The sequence below is a fragment of the Choristoneura fumiferana genome, chromosome Z (genome assembly GCF_025370935.1).
Source record: "Choristoneura fumiferana chromosome Z, NRCan_CFum_1, whole genome shotgun sequence".
In the NCBI taxonomy this organism is placed as follows: Eukaryota; Metazoa; Arthropoda; class Insecta; order Lepidoptera; family Tortricidae; genus Choristoneura; species Choristoneura fumiferana.
In genome coordinates this window covers 8,801,785-8,816,025 of record NC_133472.1, presented here as the reverse complement: position 1 = coordinate 8,816,025, position 14,241 = coordinate 8,801,785, and the positions used below count along the sequence as shown (strand labels likewise).

The following is a 14,241-nucleotide window of genomic DNA, read 5'->3' as shown; positions in this document are numbered from 1 at the left end:
CTTTGCGTCTATGGAAGGTACTGTAAAAAAAATATAATTTACCTACCCACTGTCAGGGTAGAACAGTGAGACCCTAGGGGTTCAATTTGAGTAAAACGAATTTAGGTTTTAGACGTTTATTTAGCCCCTAAGGCTTTTCTGACAGAATAGAAATATAAATAAAAAAAAACTCGAGGGTCGCGGATACGAAAGAGTTGAGTTGGAATGCGTTTTCTTTGGAGAGGCTTCCCTGGACTAGAGTCCGAAGCGCAGGTCGCCGGTGCTGGACAAAGGCTGGAGGATGTAGGGCCTCCAGGGCCAGCAAGCAGCAGTAGTCCTTTCAATAGAGGAAGGACAGGGGCTTTGGTTCCAGGCAGCCGTGCAGGTGTTGGTGAAAACGGTGAGGGGTTCAATCTCAGACCGTACTGTGCCCGGAAATTAACGCTCGTTTAGACGAGATTCAGGTGGCCCTTATTCTGCCATCCATCCAACCGGCGTGAAGATTCTTTATCAACATCATCAGGTCAGCCATAATGTTGGAGGTGGCAGAAAAAATCGTTCGAAGAAAGTGAAGTAAATTAAACTTGGAAATATTTTTTTAGATTTTTTTATTGTACCATTTTGGCAGCATAGTTTACATATCGTCGCTCGGCAGGCAAAAGTACTAAAGCGACACTTCGTCAACTTTACAGGAGAGCGAATTAAAGTTTTTTTTTTTACGAAAAAAAATCATAACTTTTGAACCAGACAACCAATTTTGAAATTTCCAGGAATATATGACACATAATTTAATAGACTATAATAAGGTCTTAATAATTCATAGCAAAATCCACTGGTTTAGGAGATAAGTGTCGCTTTAGTAAATTGTCCCCGAGTCATCGAGCAAAAGCAATCAGGCAAAAAGACTAAACGTAAAAATTGACCTCAATCGTCATATTTCAAATTAACTAATGTGATTTTACGTCTCAATAAATTTAGTATGTTTTTACTAACTACACACATTTTTTTCTTATCAAACTGTTCGTAATGCTGATTTACCAAATCGCAAGGGAAAATATATTCCAAAGTACCTACTGAACAGAAATTATATAAATAATATTCATTCATAATAACAAATATTAATCATCTATGCTAAAATTTCAATAACTTAACGTTAACTGTTACTAACACTAGACTTTTGTTAATGTTATAAGGTTATTAATCACAAAGGCACCATCTGATTTCTAACTAAATGCACAAAAGGTTTTTTTTTCACTATTATTTTTTGAGGTATTTTTATTATTATCATGTCCTAGTATTTTTGGTGTATATACAAAGCATACGCTTAGGTTTAAGGATGAAATAATACGTAAAATACCTTAATTTATTCTGTAGGTAATAACCTTAAATTAGCATTTCAACAAAAGTTTCAGAACAATTTTTTTCTATTTTATACAAATAAATCATTCATTCATTCATTCAACATTATAGTACTTATTAGTACCTAATAAGTAAGAAACCTGAGTAACAAACTGATGCGTCATGGTTGCTATAGCAACTTTAGATATATTATTGGTCTATATAAACGATTAAGAAATATAATGCACTATTGGTACAATAACATTTGTTATATTCTCATGATCTAACTATCCGGTATCATGGACTTGTAATATACCAAACTATTAATATACTAAGGGGCTGTTTCACCATCAATTGATTAGTGTTAACTGGCGGTTAGGTGTGATGCCGTCTCTATTTGTTTTGTAGGAATAGACAGAGACGGCATCACATTTAACCGGCGGTTAACGCTAATCAATGGATGGTGAAACAGCCACTAACAGTACTATGGTATAATCAAATGAAACGTCGTGAGACCTTTGCTGAGATTTAAGGACTGCGCTAAGTGAGACATGGCCGTCTTCAAAATTGACCACCTAGACTGAGAAAAGCTGGCGGAAAAATGCACTGATTGGCGCAGACGTGTGTTGGAGGGCCGCAAGTATTGTGATGAAGGCTTGCCTGGCTCAATGCACTTGCTTGCTGACAAGAGACAGAAACGAAACCAAGGCCGTTCTGCACCAACATCCGCAGACTTCTCTTGTCAGAGATGTGGACGAACATGTCGCTCTCGCATCGGTCTAGTCAGCCACCAAAGACGTTGTGCACAGGCAACATGCCAAAATTCGTCTGAAACAGACGCGTAGGCCTGATTGATGGTATAATGTATGTGATATTATATCTAAAGTTGTTATACTGGTCATAACACACCCTGATGGCCATTCGGTTCCACCATGGAGCCGCAGCTGCATTTATGAGGCATACAAACAAAAACAGGCGGAGAGCTACTGCCACCCGCAATGAGTCGTTGTCCAAGGGTGTTCCCAAATAAGGAACAGGCAAAGCCTATAACGACGTTCGCGCTTTGACTATTGATGCCGACTTCAGCCTGGCCAAACCCACCCCAGTGGTTACACTCATAGGCCGTGCCAGAGCGTCCCTAGCCCCCTCGTCATCCCAAACTCATTGTATCTGCGGAGCCCCGTGCAGTGACGCCAGTCTCATTCGCCAGTGCATCATCCACATACGAAATGGTAACCTTTATGAGATTTAAAAATTTAAGAGATAAGGCCACCAACTCCATGTGCCGATCCGAGGAAATCGAGACCACCGTTACATATGGGCAAGGACGCTTGGACTCATTGCTCATCCGCAAGGGACACGTTCAATACAGTCTCCTTTGTATCTCTCAAGTGTGACGTCAAAAGAAGAAGTTTTACCCGAACACAACCATTGGAGTGGTTTCCAAAAATTGGTTATTTTTGGAACTGCGAAACACATTCGTAACAGAGTCAAGATGAGATGGGTATTAATACTCTTCAAACGTTCCTGGGCGAGCAAAATAGACGCTTCCTGGTCTCTAGTGCACTAGAAATGGCCTCTTGGAAAATAGAAGAACCCAAGAGGTTAAAAATCGCCGTAGACAATATATAGACCTGGTGTAAAAAAGGTACAGGGTGGGAATGTATTTTTTCACCTCGCCCAACAGAACATCCCTCTCGCCAGTATTGAACGCGTTCTTGAGATCCTACTTCAAGACGACACAGTTAGGATTTCCGGGTTCCGTGACGAAAGTGCGTGTTGTGGATCGCGACCTCACACCCCCTCAGTGTGCCAAAACCCAGCTGAAAATGATCTGGTCGAATTCCGTCTAAGCTCACAGCTGACCTATTATGGAATGACCCTAGTGCTCGCACCACATCCTCCAAGTTTACCGGCAAGGCTTGAATGGACCGATCCGGCTCTCGAGGGAAAGTTAACGTGCGGGACGCGGGAGGATGCTTCGTACGCAAGAACACAAGCGTCTCAAGACCCGGAGGTGCTACCAAGTCATCTGACATTAACACGCGAACGGCCCCCCACACACCGGCCCCATATACTTTGGACTCGATAGTCTTAAGGACAGAATGCGACCTGGAGGAAGCCTGCCCGTCACTACTAAATTCAACCAAGACCAATGTTCAAGTTTGGTCTCAGTTTGCGGCGTGTGTAGAATGTGGGTTCGCCAGTCTTCCTCACATCAGTACATGGAGTTATTATAGTGGCCTTGTCTCTTAAAATTAAAAATTCTCATGAAGATGGGGTTACCATTCCGTCTGTGCATGGTGCACTGGCGAGGTGGACGGCTCGACACCTAATAGCGTCGCTGCCTCAGGCTCCGCTGATATAACGAGTTTGGGATGTCGTGGGGGCTAGAGACGCTCTGGCACTTGTGGGTGGGTGTGCCACTAGAGTGGATTTAGCCAGGCTGAAGTCGGTATCAAAAATCAAAGCGGGAGCGTGGTTATGGGCTTTGCTTGCTCCTCATTTGGGAATACTTCTGGACAACGGCTCATTGTGGGTGGCAGTAGCTCTCCGCCTGGGCTGCGATGTTTGTGTGCCTCATAAATGCATCTGCGGCTCCATGGTGGAAGCAAATGGCCATCAGGACTTAAGATGGTCGGTATAACAAATAACACATAATTTCACAATATTATGCTATAAGTATTATGTATTTAGTAGTATAATGTGTAGATATAATTTAGTTTTCTCTATGAAATCGTTGGAGTTGCAATTCTAACCTATCCTAGTTTTCAGGCAGTTTCGTTTCTTGATAGGGTCGCAGTTCTAACCTAACCTACTTTTTTGGCACAACACATTATTATAATAATAGTATTACGTATTCCAGATTATACCAATAATTCATTATACCCACTGAACCACCAATAATATATCTAAAGTTGTTATACCTAGCCACCGGTACGCAGCCTGGCCATTTCACGCGTTGAGTTCTCGTCGGTGTTCAGGAAAATTTCCGCGCCGCTATGCTCTCTTTGACATACTGAAGAGGGCTTTAATATCCGCCAACATCCTCTGCGTTCTGGAGCCTCCGGTCCTCTGTCGAACCGACAGCAAAAGGCCAGATGGCTTAACTTTAGTGCCATGGGAGAACGGGAAGTGTTTGCTGTCGGACGTTACGTGCGTCAGTATTTTCGCCGCCTTGCACCTCAGCTGAACACTCCGCGGCCATCCGCGGTGGATTTTGCGGTCAAAAAACGGGAGAATTATTTGGCTATTGTTTACATTCGGGAAGTGGGACGTCGAATTACAGGAAGGGGATCTCACGCCCGCGCGGGTTCGTACCCTGGTGCAAAGATTGTCTATCGCCATTCAACGTGGTAAAGCGGCCAGTTTGATGGCTACCTTTGCGCCAGGGATAACTCGAAAGGGCCTACTGGACTAAACTTAAGCTATTTATGTAACATTAATAAAAACAAATTAAAACTTCTTACTCTAAATTTCAAATAGGGCCGAACATCATCTTTATTTGATGCAAACAGAACCGTAGCGATCAAATTATAATTTTTGAATTTTGAAATAGATTTACTATTGAGGTTGACTGGTAGAGATCCCTTAAAGGGATAAGTCCGCCTTTGCACAAGTATCTCAAAGTTTGTCAATTGTGTTGTGTTTCTTTTCTTTTGTACAATAAAGAGTTTACAGACATACATACTATTTTCTTTTATCCTTTGGCAACATAAAAAGAACTTTAAGTTTTAAGGAATAATACTCATTATAATTTATAAATTAAGTTATAAATCTTAAGAAAATATGATGTTTCTATATACCAAACATCGAATTGCAATGATATTTTACTACGTATATATTTTTAATACACGATAAAGGTCAATGGTAATGACTAATTTCACCAAATCTATAATATTTCGTGAAGTTTTTTTGCTAATCCTATTTGAATTGTATGCTTTTGTATATGTTAAAATGGTTAAAATGCCAAACGTATGTTTTAGTTTTTAAGAACAAATAGCTAAATTCTTATAAATGAATTCTTATCAATACAACCAAACGACTAAAGGTGTATAAAACTTCAACTCAAGGAGGGCATAATTACTAAAGTGACAAAGGTATTTTCTTTTTTTTTGCACAAAATACTAAACGTCCAACATTTGTAAACTAGAAAAATGGAAAAAGACTGAACGACAGTAAATCTTAAAATGGCAAAAAGGTAACAGTACTAAAATGAAAATAATGAAAGTGATGCTGCATTAAGTGATTTGCTTCCCAAATTTAAGCGTTTTTTGAAAGACTAAAGCGCCAAAAAAACTTAAATTTTGCTCCAATCACTTTGAAACCTAGACAGTTTGATGCAGAAAAATTCGCTGATTCTGGTGATATGCATAACTCATTTTAGCCCAAAGTGTCGCTTTAGTACTTTTGCCTGCGAGCGACGATATATATTCGTTCATAATATACAGTTTTCTAGAGAGCCAGACAGACATGGCGAAACTATAAGGGTTCCGATTTTGCCATTTTGGCTACGAAACCCTAAAATTATGGCTGTCCATCGGTGGATAATTTTGTCAGTGTCTAGTAGGTTTTGCCGTTCTCTAATATAGAAAATGAAAAAAATCTAGAAAATGAAATATGAGAGTAAGGTAATGGTGACTGAGCAATTCTAAAAGTGATAATGTTGTAAAAAGGTTTACCTTAGGTTAATTATCACAGCCGATGTCACGTGAAACCAAAGTTAAACGTTTAAGTACCTAATTTTCACTTAAACACTTATCAAACCGAATTTGCATTGTCAAGACTTACGTTTAATCTTACTTAAGCACTTACTTAACTAAGCGGGGATTATGGATGTCGGAAAGGCGTCTCATGAATGAATTATCAATTAGCTCTGAGTGAGTTACCACCGTGGTTTACTCGAGTCACTGAACGTGCACTAAGAATAGAAGCCTCACAAAACGATGGGGTCAGTCGGGTGACGCCGGGGGAGGATTAGGATCTTCGCATTTAAAATCTGTGTCTTTGAAGGATGTGTTATTCATATCGCTATCGTTGTTGTGATCGTTTTTTTGCCGGTTTTGAGTTTAACGACCTAATGGTATTTTTTTTACATTTTTAAAGAGTTAGGAACTAAAGTAGACTACCGGATAGCCTAGTGGTTGTGAATTTACTATACTTGTCTACTAGGGTATCGGAGCACATACGTAGTATGAGGAAACAGGACGACAGGGGCTCTGCTGTGGCCGAGCATTCAATGAACTCGGATTTGACGCATTACATCAGGTTTGATAAGGTGTCTGTACTTGCGAGAGAAAAGTTTTTCATTCCGCGGAAAGTGCGTGAACCCATTGAGATTAGTCGTCATCCGAATTTTAACCGGGATTGCGGTTGGTCGGTACCCCCGAGTTGGAAAACAGTATTAAATACTCGTGCTGCGTCATCGGTTGGTGTGAACGTGCCTTTACGGAGCGATGTTGTTAGTGTTGTGTGCTACCCAACATTAGACATTGACAATAAAAATTACGATAAAAATGCGGGTAGTTGTGCGCCGGTGTTAGTTTCGTCGGGCAGTCGCGCGAGCAGAGCGGGGGCTCGTAGTGTGCGTGTTGCGGCAGCCGCCGAGTCGCGTGCTCCTGAGAAGAAGGGCTACGAAATAACCCGAAACATGTCGAGCTAAACTCGGTTTAAGACGTGAGTTATCCGTGACAATATCATTTAATATGAGTGAGTCTCACGGTAGTTTCATGTTCAAAACGTTCAGTTCTTCATCGTCAACAGTATAAATTTAGTAAAATATCGAAATTTAAATAAAAATACAGGATCGTTTGCTGGTATTGTATGATGGATGTCTAATAGAGCTGAGACGTGATCCCATACAAGGGGCTGGATAATAATACTCCGGGCCACTCAAAGGGCAATGGAAATGAACGATCTCTGTAAGATAGAATCAGGGATGAGGAGGTCCATAGAAGAACTAAAGTTAGTGATGTAGCTCATTAAACGCGGAGCACGTTGCTCCTAGAAGTATTGGTCGTTGGGGTGGCAAGGTCCTGGAGTGATATGTACCGCAATGAAAATTGTTAGTAAGCATTCTGCAACGTGGTTAACGTAAAACCGATAACGAAACCGAAACCGACATAGAAATCCTTGAGGAAGGCCTGTGTCCAGTCGCAGACGCCTTCTAGTTAAGGCATCATAACCGCCGAAAAGATGCCTCAATGAAAGATCCAATTCTTTGCTCTAATTCGCGAGGCTGCGACATATGAATTGTCAATCCAAAACTACCCCTAGTTAAACAAATAAATAGACAGAATCGTTATAAATTAGACCTAAACATGTTCATTGAAAAAAAAAACCGGTTAGCAATTACCGACTCTCAATGGACACTTTCGATGCGTGGGCGCGTCTCTATACCGTAGCGTAGCGCGTGACGTCACGGGAGCGCCGGCCGCGGGGTCGACGCCCCCCATGTGCGTTCGCACGCAACCAATGCACTCTGCGAAAAGAGATTTTCCATTTTCCCGTAACTTGTAGGTTCTAAATGTGAACGCAATGAGCGCCAGGACGGGATTTTTCAAAATTAACTTTTATACCTTGCTTCTCTGTTAGGTGCCACAAAACAGCGGCGAGTCGAGTAGCGTGTGGAAGCCAAAGAGTAAACAAAAATGTTCCAGTCCATATTAATTGACCTCCGCAAAGTAACTGAAACAATAGTTTTTTTTTTAAAACACGGTACATCTATATGAAGGGTCCATGGAAAGAACATGTCTAAGCACCTTTTTTTTAAATTGAGATTTTAATATCAAAATGTAGAGCTCGCAAAGTACCATGACTTACCAGTGAATTCAATAATCTGAAAACAGTATAAAATATATTTATTTAACCTTTAAAGAAATGGTAACCATAGTAATTGTTCGGGATGACTAACTTTGAAACCACTATAAGTCAAAAAGTTGCTTATGTTTTTTTATTTATTTATTAATATTAGCACATACATAACAATATATTTACAGTACGCCAAACTGTAAAACAGTTTGTTGGCGTCGCGCTCTGATGCTAAAATTCTTGTGCAAAGTGATGCTTACTAACTACATAACTAAACATAAACATAGGTACCATGTGACTAGACATGTTCTTTCCGTGGACCCTTCGTATAATATATAATGTATTATTAGAAAATTCTGGAAATCTGTGCATAGTTGCAAAATTTCTGCATGGGTGTATTTTTTACTAATGTGGAAAATAAATTAGACCAGTAATTTTCTTCTTCTCAACTAGTATCTATATATATCGAATATCGACACAGAACTAAGTACATAATAACAAAAGGAATTTAAATAGATATGGCGAAACTATAAGGGTTCCGTTTTTGCCATTTTGGCTCCGGAACCCTAAAAAGGCATTCAAAGCCTATAACGGGTGTGGCCTGTAATATGAGCAAATAATTAAAATATAGATCATACTCGTTAAACTGAACAACATTAGTTCAGCGACTTTTAAAAATAATTAGTTTTCTAATTTTTATTACACTTTAGTTTATTCGAAAAAGCGATGTAAAGAAAAATGCTTGATATTTGTAGCGTGACAGGCAGTGACAGGCGACGTCAGTTGTGTTCTAGGATGGCGTACATTGATAGCAGTATTTAATTTGTATGAAAAAAAGGAAAATTCAAAGACTCCATTATTTTTAAAAGTCGCTGACTGAACTAATGTTGTTCAGTTTGACAAGGATGATCTACGTTTTAATTTTTTGCTCGTATTACAGGCCACACCCGGTATAAGTACTCGTCGCCAGCATTAATTTTGGTGATCATATTTGCAAAAGCGAGTGTGCCTAGGACACCTAAACTTTGAACAATTGGAAAGGGGTACATGCGGATTTCGAATATAATGTGGGTAAGTACTAGGTATAGCTTACTCAAGCAAAAAGTAGTAAAAAGATGAAAATAAATAATGAATGTAATTTTCCGTGTAACATATAGTAAAGTTGTTCAGTTGAGCGATATTTCCATTAGCTTATTAACTTTTTGCGTCATTACAATAATGGCTCAGTTTGTTTTTTTAGGCTTCGAGTTATTTCACACTTTCACTATCCCGTCTCCTATAGAAAATCTACCCCAGGGGTAGTAGTTATAAGGGCGATTTTTCGAACGTTTCAACCGTCTCATTTTTTGGACACGTTTCTGTAAAAATGGCCGAATACTCTGATACAGTTTTTTAGTGCTCTGGTAGAAATACAGGAACTCTAACAAATAACCGAAATATACGTCAAAATCTACAGCCAGTGCGTAAAGATGTGACCATAAGAAAAAGTCGTTTGAAACGCTCGAATAATCGCCCATCACGTGGGTTTTGACCATTCTACGGTAACGCTGATCATATGGTTATAATAATACTAGCTTTTGCCCGCGGCTTCGCTCGCGCAGAATTGGTATGTGGCTTAAACCTTTTTTGATCCCATAGGAACCATAAATTATCTCGGGATAAAAAGTAGCATACATGTTTATCCGGGTATTATGTTACCTATATGCCAAATTTTATGCAAATCCGTTCAGTAGTTTTTGCGTGAAAGAGTAACAAACATCCAAACATCCATCCATACAAACTTTCGCGTTTATAATATCAGTGAGATTACGAATATTAAGATGTTTTAGACGAGACGACGTCATCGACGGAAAAATATGGCAGTTTAAGTTTAATTAAGTGAATATGGCTAGAAACACGAAAACAATCAACCATGAAGATTTGTAAAAGTTATTGCTAATTCTATCAACACCCTTCGACAGAAACATTGTTTACTACTTTATATGTACTATCAGCCAAATATGTGTTCTACCATCCTAAAGTTGATAATCGTTTGCATGTCATAAAACAATAATGCCAGTAGACGTGTCTGTCAACTTGAAAGTTCGACTTTAGCGACATATTCATTTGCTAGGAACGTGTTTAAAAATTGATATACCACTTATTTGGCTGATGGTACCTAGGTAGACAAAGAAGTTGCAAAACAAACAAGACAATCTCCTCGCCTCCTTCCCCCTTCCCTTGTGATAAAGTTATGACAGTTAACTATATTAAAATTCTATGACCTGGAGCGAGTTCAATGACCTGGGATAGCTAGGATCAAGTGTCTCGTTCTCATTTAATGAAAATGTTCCAACTCGAATATCCTAAAACCATTCTAGTGTTAGTCGCGGGGCGTTGAACCTTGAACTTGGTATTGTGGACCGCTCCCAAAAATCCGAGTTGCTTCAACGATTTTCGACAGATTGATTAGCGCTTACCTAGACTGTCAGCGACGAACACTCAATGGTTTCAAATTTTCATGCTGTATCCTATCCTTATACCTATGTGTGTGTATATCTAACGCAAATACTTTTATTGCTGATAGCAAAAGATGAGCTAAAACTCCCAACAAAAATCGGCGAAAAATCCACTGGCTCTTGCGTAATAAGTGGGAGCAGCTCCTCGTAGGTATCTCGAGTCAACCGCTCAGCGATACGGTGCAGTGTTGATACCACTTGCATTCATATAGAAATACTCGTATATCTCGAAGAGGGAACGAACTCCACGAACTCAGCGTTGCGCGTTTTGGAATCCCTTCGTAATGAGTATTGGGATAAATTCGTATAAGACTTTTCTCATCGATTACTCGTAAGTTAAGAAAAGAGAGACGATGAAAATCTAGGTACAACGAGTATTAAGTGCTGATCCGTGTTTAAATGACGTAACTCAGCAATCCACCCTTTGTTTTCGGCGTAATATCGCAAAGAATCACAATTAGAAAATCAAGACGATGAGCAGCGTCATTTGATTGCAATGACGCCGACCAGTAATACCGTAAAGCTCGTCCCAAAAACAATTGTCAAATTGATTTGAATGAAAGTATGGAAAACAGTAGCGCGCAATGTCCGCTAGAGCGAGACAACGGGTTGTCTGTGAGCCCCGCGCAGCTGTGCTAAGGACGGTCGTTGCCCCGCGGCGGCCGCGAGTGAACTTCTAATGTCGTGAGTATGGTATAATAATATACTGCGCCAGGTATATACAAACTTCGGAGACAACTAACTCATAAAATTCCGCAGAAAAACGTCAAATTCGATATGGCAGTTCGTCTCAAGAGGCGTGCTGCTTTTGTTTACGTTGGTTGTAACGGGGGGCATTTCTTTATTCCGTTCGTTAGTAGCGTGTTTTTTGTTGTCTTGGTGTGTTGTGTACGTCTGATGCCGTTTTAACCCTTAAATTCAGTGCCAAATATCTTCTATTTTCTTCAAAGTGCTGTGAAAATATTTGTGAACGCCGATCCGTTAAAGCAGTATTCTCTTAAAATCTGCCGCCGGGTCAGCTGCAACCCGCAACCATATTGTGTTTTGCACATTCCTGGGACTTGGCAGGTAAATACCTTTGTATGTGTCATCTTTACTACATAATGATCCGTCATAACATTATGTTAAATCTACTCTGAATTAAATAAGGCATCAGTTTACTCGTAATTGTTACCCAGTCAATCGTAATCTATTTAAAATCAAAGCTCGAATCCATATTCTAACATTGGGAGCTAATGTTCCGAGTATTATTCTGCCTTAAGGTTTCAGCAGTATTGCTAATTGACGTCGACTGGCATATGTAATGTACATTACATACATATATATTTGGATTTGGTTGTGCTCTGCACTGTAAACAGTTTATGTAGTTACTAGGTTAAATACAGATGCAGCTTAGCATATATGCAAGTACGGGATATAGGGAGTTAATTGTTATCGATGAACTATATAAGCAGCTAGTTGACGTGCTGCCTATATTGGTACACTTACGAGTATTTTTGCTTTTAATTAATATATATACCGCTGTAAACAATTAAATATCTGTGTAGTCCAATAAAATACAACCATTTGAAATTATCTCAAGCTTCCTTAAATGAAAAGAGATTGAGGTACTTAAGTAATTCATGTCGCAATGAGTACTTAATTTATTACGGTCGGTGCAAAAGTTAAAATATTTTTGCAGCTTAGATAGATAAACTCTAATAAGTAAAATAATGATCTTTGCGACTATTTTTAGAATGTAAATGAACAGTATGAGTTAGAATTTATCAATGTATTCGTATGTTGCTAGTAAAGTATATTTAAATTAAAGGAATACATTGTAACGTGTGAGTCGTACACGTCGGTACCTACTCATATCACTGTAACCGCGGGTCGATGACCTGACATTGAATTCTTCCAATTAGAATACGTCAGTGGTGATATCACTCCAGAATGACATTATTAATGCGTACCTACCAAGGGTAGGAAGTAGATAACTGCTTGCTTGTTTACAAGAGACTTTAAACAATTAATTTTAATTACATTCAATTAGGTAGGTACCACGTATAGGTAGAGTCATTCACGATGACGCGCGCCGTGGTTCTTATTACAATGTCATTAATGTAAAATTTTGACAAAATCACGTGTCTTCGTGGATGGCACTAGATATCCATACTAATACTATAAATGCGAAAGTGTGTGTGTTTGTGTGTATGTTTGTCCGTCTTTCACGCCGTAACCGAGCGACGGATCGACGTGATTTTTGGCATAGAGATAGTTTATGGGCCCGAGAGTGACATTGGCTACTTTTTATCCCGGAAAATGCACAGTTACAGGGAACAGCGCGCGATAACCGAATACCACGCGCGCGGAGCCGCGGGCAAAAGCTAGTAATATTATAAACTGGTCAAGTGCGTATCGAGCCACACGTGGGAGTGGGATAGAGTTAATGTGCAGAAAATATTTTATACCAAGTTTTGATCGACTCTTGCTCGTTATTTTTATTCAAGCTGCAGAATCGGATCGGATCGCATATGGCAAAACACAAACGTTCCATTTTAGCTGTTGTGTTTTTTTATAATAGCATTCGGTTTCAGTTTTTGGGATTTCAATAACATTTTTTCTATAGAATACAGCCTTACCCAAAAGTATTGGCACCCTAAAAAATATAAATTCACAAAATATGTGCATCCAAATTATTAGTAAATATGTATATTTTATGTAGTTTTATAAACGATAAAAATGGCATGATGGTTCGCAACAAAACAAAACCTGTAATACAAAATGTAAAACCTTTTTTTATCGGTTCTGGTTCATTTACGCTAGAATAAAATAATTGTTTGTGCTTCGTGCAAGACGAAAATTAAAATTAAAATCCTTTTAATATGCCCAAAAAAATGAGAAGTTACGCGCGCAAGTATCATAGGTGGTCAATACTTTTGGCCAAGGCTTTATTTGCAGAACAACGTAAGTCCTCTTTTTTTAGGCATATTAAAAGGATAATTATACATTATTTATTTTACTTGCACGAAGCAAAAACAATTATTTTTTACTGGCGTAGTGTTCAACTGGATGGCAAACGAGCAAATGGGTCTCCTGATGGTAAGAGATCACCACCGCCCATAAACATCTGCAACACCAGGGGTATTTTTTAGGGTGCTAATACTTTTGGCCTAATAGTCTCAAAGTAGTGTCGATATAAAACTATCGTTTTATTTATAGTTAGAGCTAGAGCTATAGTTAGAATTACTTCAGCGTCAGCGTTCGGCGTTCGTTAAGTTGATTTCGCGAAATATGAACCGAAGCAGCATGTCAAACGTTATTAGCTCTATAAAAACCAAAAGACGATCGCAGCTAAAACGCCACAGTGAAACGTTGCATTTTCCTGTGCCCGGTATAATTACTTAGGTCGGTGGCATACGGGACCGGACTCGCGCATGTACTATACCGGAGTGTTTAAGTAATTATTAATTAAACAAACGAGCGTCGCGGTTGTTTTCTCGTCGCCGCGGTAAACAATGGGCGATCGGCCGGCTATCTGCAGCACATGGCACGTATCCGACGGCGAGACAGCGACCGGAGTCATTGTCGCCGTGTACATACCGGCTGTGCGAGCCGCTCGTATTTACCTACCTTA

The 14,241-nt window shown here is 39.5% G+C and overlaps 1 protein-coding gene across 5 annotated transcripts in view; it reads left to right on the top strand.

The window, feature by feature from the left end:
- Hr4 (nuclear hormone receptor 4) overlaps positions 1 to 14,241 on the top strand; it is a 140,040-nt gene that overhangs the window by 14,340 nt on the left and 111,459 nt on the right. For 2 of the 5 annotated variants that reach the window (XM_074085002.1, XM_074084986.1), the window contains exon 1: positions 11,354 to 11,693. The exons of the other annotated variants lie outside the window; for them this stretch is intronic. The gene's annotated coding sequence lies outside the window, so the exon portion shown is untranslated. Of the gene's footprint in view, positions 1 to 11,353; positions 11,694 to 14,241 lie in introns of those variants that run through there. 5 annotated transcript variants of the gene reach the window in all.